The sequence below is a fragment of the Pinus tabuliformis genome, chromosome Q (assembly GCF_031772625.1).
Source record: "Pinus tabuliformis cultivar Carrire ecotype Pingquan chromosome Q, CPIR1, whole genome shotgun sequence".
In the NCBI taxonomy this organism is placed as follows: Eukaryota; Viridiplantae; Streptophyta; class Pinopsida; order Pinales; family Pinaceae; genus Pinus; species Pinus tabuliformis.
In genome coordinates this window covers 255,411,140-255,423,225 of record NC_142296.1, presented here as the reverse complement: position 1 = coordinate 255,423,225, position 12,086 = coordinate 255,411,140, and the positions used below count along the sequence as shown (strand labels likewise).

Sequence of the window (12,086 nt, the reverse complement as noted above, 5' to 3'; positions counted from 1 at the left end):
TGCTGATTGCTGTAGAATTGATTTTTTCAATTCTGCCTCCTGAATCCATCAATCTTGCTAGTCCCTTACTATTCTCACTTGTTTGATAACTTGTTTTTCACTGTTTATAGGTTGAGGCACTCTCTCGTGAGCTTTGTTGAATGAATCTTGTTTTTTTTCTTTGTGACCTAGTTTCATTGTTTCAAGTCTTTTGGATCAGTTTCGCTTGGTTGCTTGGTTGCTCAAAGATTCATTTGCAGCTTGCTGTTGGTTTGATTGAGCCTTCCCCTTTGCTTACTTTTGGTTGATTGTTTAGTGATTGTTATTGGACCAATCTCGGCATTGATTCGATTTCTCTTCACTACCCGGACATAGATTACAATTGTTTGGATCAACCATTTTTCCACATTTGTTTATTTCTTATTTGTTTCTTTTAGATTTAAGAGACATCAAAATCAAAAGGATTGCATTCATTTAGTCTACGAAAGTGAAAGTGAATTTTCATTTCAAGTTGCATATTGAAAAGCGAATGATTAAATCTCTCATTAGTAGTATCCGTGCACTTTAGGAATTGATGTCTGTTTGCATTGAGTGACTGCTTTGTTGTCTTAGTTTTCTTGGTTTTGGAATGATCTCTCTACCCTCCCATAGGTAGGTGTTCATCGAAAAAAAAAGGACATTTAATTCATTCTAGTTGCATCCTAGGTTTTGTTATATACATACGGTAAGGCCTGAAAACTGAAACATAATCCAAGATCAACTCTAAAATGAACTGAATAAATCTAACAATGCATTGGAACATAACGCACACATTTAGAGGTCTAGGCTAGAGACATGCTTCAGCGTCATTAAACCTAGTCACTTTTGGTTCCACTCAAGGTTGGGTGATTCCTCCTTCTGTGACTAAATAGTGGTCTAGCACGGAATTGTGCTCCCATGTACCGTCGAGTATATGCTAAGAGACCCCACTAGCTTATCATCCTTTATCCATAGGAAGTCGTGTCTACTGCCTTACAAACCGTAATGCACTGAACACAACATTCGGGAAGATTGACTGCCATACGGAAAGTCCTTGGTTTTCATATGACTGCCAAGGTGTATATGCAGTTTTACGGATTTGTCTGGTAAACCTTTTGCTTAGTTCTCCAGAGTAATCACTTTCATTCCTTTTCGGACTCCCTAAAAGAAAAGTTCCATCTAAGCACTTGTCCTTTCAGGCTCATTAAACCTCGAAAGAGATAGAGTCACCTTTTCGTCCTTTTCTCGACTCTTGAAACATGAAAAGGTCAAGTTTTGTTCCTGCATCATAAAATTTACTGCCCACGAAATATTCCTGGTAATAGTTCAAGTTCTTAGTTGTGATAAGAGTGTTTCTTAGGCTCATTCCCGATGGCAACAGTCCCCGAGTCTACCGCCCAAGGTCTTCCCCTAGATGGGAACCTTGGTTCATTTCCTCCTTTTGGAAATGTCGGTGCTCCATATATGGCAACTCTGTCCTTGCCTGGGTTAACCATCGGTTTGCCCATATGGTTGTTTTCAACCTCGGTGGTCCTGAGTGTCATGATTCCTATTCCACCATCTTCTTCATCTGAACCACGACATGTTGATTCTAAGGTTGTGCCTACGCTTCTTCCCCTATTTCTTCCTCCTCCTCTCCTCCTTCGCCTGGTGAAAGTTTCACATCTAGTAACCAGGAGGCTAAGAAGAAGAAGAAGAAGAAGAAGAAGTCTAATAAATGGAAGGCCGTGTTGAATTTAATGAAGCTTGGGGGGGGCATGTACCTCGATTTGCATTCATTATGTTGGGGGCATGCGAACTTATAACAACCATAGTTTTTCATTTCAAGCTTGTGTAAACATGAAACCGAACCCAAGCAGAGTTCTCCATGGTTCAAGCTTGTGTAAAAATGAACCCATACCCGATTTACATCTCGTTATTACCGTTTATCTGCTAAATTTTGCTAGCTGAGCCTTGGCTGTTTCATTCCATCACCACCATCTCTTTGGCTGATCATATGCTTTCACTTGATTGTTTATCCTTTCCTGAGGAAATGCAGCGATGAGTGGTTTTATTAGCCAGCCTCTTGACCATTACATGTTTTGAGCAGTTCCACCATTGCCGGAACCAATTGCTACCCTTTAGACCACTCGTTCCTCTAGGATGAGTCTCCTTTAAGCTCTTTTCTGACTCGTAAAAGATGAAAAGATTGGGAGTATTTTTCCCTTTTTGACTTGTTAAAGAAAATAAAAATGGAGGTCTGCTTTCAGCTCTTTTCCAACCTTTTAAAGACGAAAAGATTGCTGAGTTTTCCCTTTTAACTCGTTAAATGGAACAAAAGGCGGTCGCCTTTAAGCTCTTTTCCGACCGTGTAAACACGAAAATATTGTTGGCCCTTTATCGTTTCAAGCTCGTTATCGGTTACGAAACGACATGATTCCGACCATTTTTTCTACTTTTTCGGGTCGAAGTCACTAGTTACAAAAAGTACTCCTCGATCATAATGGTCGGGTGGTTCTTTTGAGTATCATTTTATACTTTTTCGGGCTCGAGAGACACAAATCTTACGAAAAAGGACCCCCCTGGAGTTTTCTTTTCTGTGTCTTTTTCAAACTCTCTAAACACAAAAAAGACTCTGAGTTTTACCTATGTCGGACTTGTTAAACCCTAACGACATTGGACTCGTCACCATGACGAGACTCGAGCTTCTCCTTCCTAGGGCTCGTTAAACTATTACTAGGTTGGACTCAACAACAAGTTTATCATTGATTGTCTATGGCAGCTAGTTACTCTTGAACATCAACACTTTTTCTTTTTGTCGGGTTGGACATCCATACGTCGTCATTTGGCCTTCCACAGGTTTGGGTTGTCATTTGGCCTCATTCCATTCGATTCATGCCGTCTCCATCGAGCCTCTAATCCCTTGGTGCCTAAATGCTGCCACCCTCCAGAGTCGTGTCGCCCACATGTTCAAGAGTATAATCCTTCTGCAATTTACACCCTCGTCTTCTCCTCTGATACTCTGTTTTGCCATCTGCCACTTGTTCCTTATCTCGTGTCACTGATGGCGGAAACATTATGGCCCTCCTGCGACGGGTCGTCTCCTGTCGACATTAGCTCATTATCTAGGAGATTGATCTAGAGATCCCCTTTGGTACCTTAGAGCTTTCATGCATCAATGGCAAGTTCTTCGCACCTGACGGTCGACTTTCATCATTGTTCATCAATTGGGTGATTCCACGAGTGTTCGAATTCAGCTCCTTCTTCACACTTCGTGGATTGTGCTAGACAGTACCTTGAGAGCCATTGGCATTATTGGTGGTTTCTCTCGCGCTTGTTAATGGTTTCCATCATTGACCGGTAGTCAAGCGATTTTCTATCATGCTCGATCTCAGCACATCTATTCGCACGCTAGAATTTGTACTATGCCTATATGGGTTCAAGACCCCGAACTCATATTACATATGTCCGGGCTGCGTGGATTGGTTTATGATTACATGACTCATTGATGGATGGCTGTGACCATACCTTTATTATCATCATGGTCTCATTAGCTGGATGGCTGCATCCATACCACAGACCTATTTCGTATGTCTTTTGGATGGTTGCGCCCATACCTAGACAATATGTACTTCATTATAAGGGATATCAGTTGTACTTGCGTGCAGGTTCTTCCAGATGGTGTTCCAGCTCAGTCAATTTCGTAAAGCATTTCACCCCTCCCTCTCTCTCGAGCTTCATGCTTTAGGGGGCATCTGTTACATAGTAATTTGTCACTGTCTTCATCCCAGTCTTCCTATTGTGTCATGTGTCCAAGTCATATATGCTCATATTAGACAAATGCTCTTTGATGTTGCCAAATGACCCACTTTTCCAAAGGTTTCTACCTCATCGCATTTGTTGGCTAAATAAAAATGCTGAAGGGCACTCCTAAACAGTCCAAAATCACTGCCATCACGGAAGTACACCTGATTCTCATGATGGTCTGATTTTATGTGCCAGCACGAGGTCGCTTGTAATCTTCAGCGATGACCTGACTAGCTGCATTATTCAATAGCGATGTCAGCGCAGAAGATCAGTTATGGACCCGCGATGATCCAGATTGGGCGAATTTGTTCCAAGGGTCAGCCTTCCAGATGACTCCAGACCTGGTTGTTGGCATAGTTTGTGTCGCCCTCCTTTCTCTAGCATGGCTGTTCCGTCATTTGTGCTACCTTCTTTGGAGATAAGCTCACTCTTCCACCTTTCATGGAGACTCCTTCTCCTATTTAAACTCTCACCATTGCTATGCACTGTTAGTTTTTTGGAATGGTTGTTGATAGTTGGCTAGTGGAGCAGTGCTGTTAGTGTTTGTGAGTTTGCTAAATAGCTGGTGTGAGTGTGACAAGTGTGGGATTGTTCATAGCTTTAGGAAGGTTGTGAAGTGCCCTTAATCTTGTGTAAAACTTGTGAGTGAGAGAGATTTGTATGTTGGGGGATCCATCTTCAAAGAGTGAATGCTTGAGGAACATGCTGGCTAGATCCCTCTGAGAGGGCTTGTGATGTCAAGACTTTGGTTGTAAGCTTACTCTTATTTCATTATTAATGCAATCAATGATGTTTTCCTATGTCTTGTATGTAATGTACTTGATATAGCTCATGACTTCTTGACTTTGTGAGTAAATAGATCATTGTTTTTCCGGTTGCGTGCTTTGTTGTATTTCCTTTGCATTGTTTTAGGTTGATTACTCATTAGGAGAAGGAAGCGGAAGCTGGAGTGGCGCAACGGAACTCCATCGACCATCGGTTGAGGTAGGCCTCCAACTATGACTGTTTAAGGAAAGCTATTATTGATTTGTCCTTGTTTGTGACTAGACCCACTCTAGGGCTAGAGGGGTTGCCTCTACCCATAGAGGGAACAGTTTCTTACATCACACTCCTAAAAATAGCATGTCTAAAAATAGCAGTTTGGCCAATGAGATCATTGGCCACCTTGGGTGAGAGGTGAAACTGCTAAAAATAGCATTTCTGGGTCCCTTCCTATTTATAGTAGTCCCTGGTCTATCTATAGGAAGTAAAATCGAATTTGGTCTTAACAGCAGTTTAAAATATTAACTGATTAATATCCATGAGTTAATTAGTTGTAAAAATTAAACTTGAAGTCTTTGTGAGAACATGCAATTAGTTGTCCCACTAATTCAGGAATTTATCCTTTATTCTCTCTACTGATTGAGGAATTAAGTATGAGTTCTATAATGAGAGAATCAGTTGACTTAGTGCTAACTAGTCAAGTCCAGTTAGATTATTTTAACAAGTTGTTAAAATAATAAAATATAGTTTGTTAATGCTTGCATGCATGTGACAACTATTATTTTAGATAACTGAGTATTTTCTCATGGATAACTGATGCATGGCAGTTCAAAAAGAGACCCAGTTGAGATCAGATGAGGGACAGTGTACTATCAGATGCTTGGATCTTCCCATGGAATATTCCTTGCATGCAGGAGGAACTAGTGTCCTCAAGGATTGCGTAGTTGGACTTGAGGTTGACAACAGGTATGATCTGGGGCCAATTCACATATGTTTTGTAATTGGACCCCAATCAAAATTGTGCAAGGAAATAGGGGATTGGAGGACTGGTGGCCAATATATTGAGGCCTAGTGAGTCTATGATCTTCATCTTTTGATTGCAGAGAGTACAAGATAGCTCTTGAGCTGATATTTTTGTAACCAGAAGAGGATTTCCACTTGATTGATAATACAATGTTGGGGGTTTTATGATGGTGCTTTCCCCAGTGATACATCTTGTGTTATGTGTGATTATTTCTCTTGAAGAGTTATATGTGTTTATGCTTGATGTTGCTCATGAAATCGATTTTGATTCCGCTTAATGTTTTGTAGAAGTAGATCAAGTATTATGCTTTAGGAAATTGCATATATCAATTTGATCTATAGGTGAAATTTCTACAGGATATATGAATTTTTTGTTTGGAAAATATTTGTGCATGTCATTTGTCATGAATTGAAAATGTTAGATTGAAAGTGGAAAAAATTTCTAGAAATCCTAAGGCTGAAAGAAGAAAAGCTTAAAAGGCTGACTCTGTAAATTTTGTAGTCATCTTTTGTACATATATCTGTAATTACGGTGGACAAGATCTTGGAGGGACTCAGACGAGATCCAAAGATTGACAAGATAGTTGCTGCAAGCTATCAGTGAGTTAGATTTGAAGGTAAACTGTAGAGTTAGGGTGTTAAATAGTGTAATTAAAGATCAAACTATAGTGATTTCAGTTTAAATTGCCCGATTCCAGGTCAAATTGTCGCAAAAGGAGTTAAACTGCATAGTTTCAGCTTAAGTTGTAATTCTAGGTAACATTGTTGCAATTTTAGGTTAAACATCATTAGTTCAGGCTAAATTGAGCAAATACAGACTAACCTGTAGAATTTCAGGTTAGATAGCTGCAATTCGAAAAAAATTAAAGCAATTATAAATTAAATTGCAACAATTGTTGCATTTCGGGGTAAAATTGTAGAAAATAGCAGAATATCAAGATAATGTTTGGTGATTTTGGTAATTGAGGGAAAATTGTATAGCTGAGGGTTAAATAGCATCAGCCCAGGATATTTATGGATATAGGAAAGTTATAGGTTTTCAGGGTAAATTGATATATGTATTGGGCTTAAAATTTTAAACATTCAGAAATTGTGTTTTTTGGTGAGAAATAGATGGCTTTAATAGCTAATAATTGGCTGCTTGGCAAAAGACGGGCTTCAAGAGGTCCTGTATTTGTACCTGCAGTAGACATTTCTGCTGTATCTTTATTACAAGCTCTACTTCCTCTTGCTGAACAAGTAATATGTTTTGAGAAGCCTAGAAGATGCCAGAGAAGAAATGCAATCTGCATTACGCGAAAAGTTAAGGTTTTGTCTATGATTTTTGAAGAAGTCAGAGATGTGGGGGTTCCATTACCTCCCTCTGCAATGTTATGCTTCAGAGAACTCTATGTTACTTTGCAGAAGACAAAATATTTGCTGGAGGACTGTAGCAGCAATGTAAGTTGTGTATGGCTGATCATGCAGACCGAAGAAATATCAAATAAATTTTATGTTCTAACGCTGGACATGGCTACTGCATTGGATGTGCTTCCCTTGAGATTGTTGGATGTTTCAGATGAGGTTAAGGAGCAAATTGATTTGGTTCACAGTGAAGCTAGAAGAGCTAAGGTTTTCATTGATACATCTCAAGAACAGCTCCACAGAGATGTGCTCTCTGTTCTCGATGAGTTCGAGAAGGAGGTGACCCCAAATGAATCTAAACTCAGAAAGATTTTTGACGATTTCCATCTGAAAAATGCAAGGGATTGTCGAAGAGAGATAGAGTTGTTGGAGGAAGAGATGAGAAATCAAAACAAGCTAGGTGCATATCAAAATGTTTCAATTATTAATAGCTTGGTTGGCTTCATGCGCTATTGCAAGTGTGTCCTATTTGGGGTCACAGATATGGAATTTGATGCACAATTGCAAACATCAAGTGAAGACCGAGTGTCTAGAACAGAGTCAGAGGATGCCCCTGTTATTCCAGAGGATTTCAGATGTCTTATCTCACATGATTTGATGAGAGAACCAGTCATTGTTTCTACTGGGTAAACATATGATCTATCATCCATTACCAGGTGGTTTGAGGAAGGATGTGTGACTTGTCTAAACAATGGGTAGGAGCTTTTGCACAAAAATATGATTCCAAATCATGCTCTTCGAAGCCTTATCATTCAATATTGTGATCTGCATAATATTCCCTTTGAAATACCAGAAAAGAACAAGAAACAAGCTCCATTAGGAAGCATCACTAGTACGATGGTAACTTTAGAAGCTGCAAAGATGATTGCAACATTCCTTGTAGAAACTCTTGCTACAAGACCTTTTGAAGTGAAAAAGAAAGTTTCTTATGAACTTAGACTACTTGCTAAAAGTAGCATGGACTAGGGTTGGCATTGTAGAGGAGGAGCCATACCTTTGCTTGTGTCGCTGCTATCTTCACAGGATCCCAAAGCTCAAGAAAATGTTGTAACTGCACTCCTAAATTTATCTATTTATGAGGGAAACAAAGCTAAAATAATGGAATCTGGTGCATTACAGCCAATCATCAATGTTGTCAGAAATGGATGCAGTATGGAAGCTAGGGAGAATGTGACTACAATGCTCTTCAGCCTTTTGTCTATTGATGAATAAAATAAAATAAAACTAGAGAGAGGCCAGAAGCCATTCTGAGAATAGACCCCTCGATCCAGCCGGGGGTTGGAGGCCTGCGCGTGGGGCTACCTTGGCATGGAAGCCCCTCCCATCAGCCTTTGGCTCCAGCTAAGCCGAGGGGTCGAATTGATACGTCGACCCCTTAGCCCAGTCAAGGGCCGGAGGCTAGCAGGTTGGCCTAGCCTACTCGCTGGCCTCCAACACCTGAATTAAAAAATATATATATTAAAAAAAAGCCAATGAAGTTATTTTGTTTAATAAACAAATAAAATATTGATAATTGTATAAAATAAAAAATAAAAACATTTTTTAAAACAATTTTTTAAACAAAATATAAAATAATAATAATAATTTTAATTTTAAAATAATATACATAAATTTTAAAAAATAAAACAACTTATCAAAACAAATTAAAAAATAAAATGTTATACATTATACAAAATAAAAATAAAAATGAAAAAATTCTTCTTTTTAACATTGTTTTTGCATGTTTAAGAAAATATAATAAATTAAATATTACTATTTTTTTATGAGAATGGTTTTTGTTTGTTTTCTTGTTTTGTAGAGGAGCCCAGCAACTGTATAAAAAAATAAAAATAATAAATTTTCACCTAAAAATCCTACAAATTTGAATTTTTTCTCATCTTCTTCACTATAAAAATATTAAAGAAATAAGGTTTTTTTAATGTGGTTTTTCTCGTAAAATATGATATTGCAAAAGAAAAAAAAAAAAATAGGTTTGGAGCATGAAAATCATACAAGAACGGATTTTCTCCAAATTCATCTTTGAAATGTCAAAATAGAAGAAAAATTAACCTTGCAAATGCGAAATCATACAAGAACGGATTTTCCCCAAATTCATCTTTGAAATGTCAAAATAGAAGGAAATGTGTTATCGATGCATTGCACCTCGCAAAATCACTCTAAACGTTTTAACAAAACCCATAAGACTTGATGTGATGTGATGAATAGAAACAATGAATGTTATTATGTAGCGAAGATTGTGGAATTGCTTTAGCTTTTCTCAAATGTGGGATTAAAATTAAAATTAAGGAAAATAATATGTAGTTAATATTATAGGTTTACATAAACATTTATTCAATGTTGACTAAAAAGTAAAATATAAATTATAGAAATTAATTAGTTACAGAATCATTGTTAAATAATTTAAGCCTATGGGGCTTTGGATTGACGGTGAATGGGTGCACTGTTAAGGCACTCCTTGCGATAAGTCACCGGTTCAAATCCCCCGTGGGTACTTAGGTAGTATTATATAGAAAAAAAAATGTTAAACTATTTAAAGATAAAAAAAATATTTTAGTTTTCGAAGGAATGTATTAAAGGAATATTTTTGTGGATATTTTGGATCAAAAAAGTTTAATAAAATGTTTTGAAATACATTTTAGACGAAAATTTTGGAGGGAAATATTTCAAACAAAATTTTTGGTGGGAAAATTTTTAGCGATAATTTTGGGGGGAAACATTGGAGGGAAAAGTTTAGCGAATTTTTTTTTTTTTGGGGGGGGGGGGGAATTTTAGAGGGAAATTTTCAATATTTAAGCTATATATTGTCATTGGGAGAGAGTGCATTTGTATCATTCAACATCTTCTATTTGAAAGTCATGGATTCTTCTGATAGTGAAGTTTTTCTTTCTACAACAACATCTTCGTCACGCAACAACTCTATTCATATTGATGAACATAACAGGAATTCATTCACTATGAATAGAGAGTCAAATTTTCCACTTGGTCCTAATCCTAAGGATGATGAGAGAAGCATTGATGAAGGGCAGCAAAAAGAAATTTTTGTAAATCGAGAGTCAATTATTCCACTTAATCCTAATCCTAAGGATTATGAGAGCACCAATGATGAAGGGCATGATGAAGAATTTCCAGAGTCAAAATTTCCACTTAGTCCTAATCCTAAGGATTATGAGAGCACCACTGATGAAGGGGGGGATGAAGAATTTCTAGAGTCAAATTTTCCACTTCGTCTTAATCCTAAGGATTATGAGAACACCACTGATGAAGGGGGGATGAAGAATTTCCAGAGTCAAATTTTCCACTTCATCTTAATCCTAAGGATTATGAGAGCACCACTGATGAAGGGGGGGATGAAGAATTTCCAGAGTCAAATTTTCCACTTTGTCTTAATCCTAAGGATTATGAGAGCACCACTGATGAAGGGGGGGATGAAGAATTTTCATAGTCAAATTTTCCACTTTGTCTTAATCCTAAGGATTATAAGAGCACTAGTGATGAAGGGGGGGATGAATAATTTCTAATAAATAGAGATTCAAAGCTTCCACTTAGTCCTAATCCTACGATCATGAGAGCACTAGTGAGGAAGGGGAGGGGGGGGATGAAAAATTTCCAGTGCATACAGATTCAAAGCTTCCACTAAGTCATAATCCTATGGATTATGAGAGCATCACTCACGAAGGGGAGGATGAAGAATTTCCATTAAATTAATATTCATTGTTTCCACTTATTCCTAATCCTAAGGATTATGAGAGCACCACTGATGAAGCGGAGGATGAAGAATTTCCTGCAAATGATAATTTGACTAAAAATAGAGAGTCGTATTCTCCAATTAGTCCTACTCTTAAGGATTATGAGAGCACCAATTGTGAAGGGGATGATGAATAATTGAATCCTCTGAGGGAAGATTTCAAAAGCATGGATGAAGATGGTGAATATTTTTTTCTGAGTCAGGATTTGAAAAGTGCAGATGATGACAGTGAAGAATCTTATTCAAGTGAGGATGTTAATGAATATTTTCCAAGCAATGGTGATGATGAATTCCCTAACTATGTTTAGAATGATCATAGTGAGGATAATATTCCTCCTAATGGTGATGAAAAATGCTTCTATAGAGGATAATGAAATGATGAAGAATTTTTAACAAAATATTGTATCCAGGAGTAGGAGTAGATCTTTTCATATAAATCCAAAATATTCCAGTTATACAAGGCATAGGACAACATATCTCACAAGAAAAAGTTCTATTGGTGATCTAATTTCAAGTGAATGTTGTCAAAAGGATTGCTTGAAACATATGGATTTAAAGTTTTCTATGGAGAAAAGGAAAAGATATTTTTTAATGAATAAAAGCATGCAAAATTCATATTTAGTGGGATGCATGCAATCTACACTAGCAGGTTCTGATTATCATATTGGGAATGTATTGCTTTGCAGAAAAGCTTCTAAAATGTTGCATTGAATTGGTAATTTTCATTTGTCAATAATCTATGAAATACTGGAAAAGGATCCCCATATTATTCAGAAGTACGTTATAAATGAGAGTTTGGCCCATTAACAAATACTGCAATGTCATGGCTGAAAGACTTCTTTTCAAAGCATGGAGAGTGTATGCCAAATAAAGACATAATACACATTACTGATAATTTCTCGAGGTGAGAAATCTATAGGTTATACAAAGAATATGTAGAAGGTGCTGAAGGAGTTGGTAATTTTATTACATATTCATATTTTACAAGGATATGGAAGAACGAATTCAATAATGTTCGTATTCCTAAGAATACAAGGATGGGGGTTTGCAATACATGTGTTTCTCTTAAAGCAAAAATGGATAAATGTCAAGGGGCAGAAAGAGGCATGCATTCATAACATTATTTTTAAAAATTGGATAGGTATCAACTATGAAAATATATTTATTAATAGGTTTCTTTTATTTTATGTGCAGATTTCATTGTCAAAGCACTTCAAGAGCATCACAATCAGCAAACAAGTGAAAGGAAAAAATTGTATAAACATTGAAAGAAGTGTTATGATAATCCAAATAAATATTTGGGTTTGATAATTGATGGTATGGACCAAAAGAAAACACTTCTGCCACATTTTGTTTGCACACCAAAAAA

General features: G+C 37.2%; 1 pseudogene; it reads left to right on the top strand.

Moving 5' to 3' along the window:
• The first annotated feature begins 6,678 nt into the window (after nt 1–6,678).
• On the top strand, nt 6,679–8,184 carry LOC149219131 (U-box domain-containing protein 1-like; annotated as a pseudogene).
• Nucleotides 8,185–12,086: the final 3,902 nt, after the last annotated feature.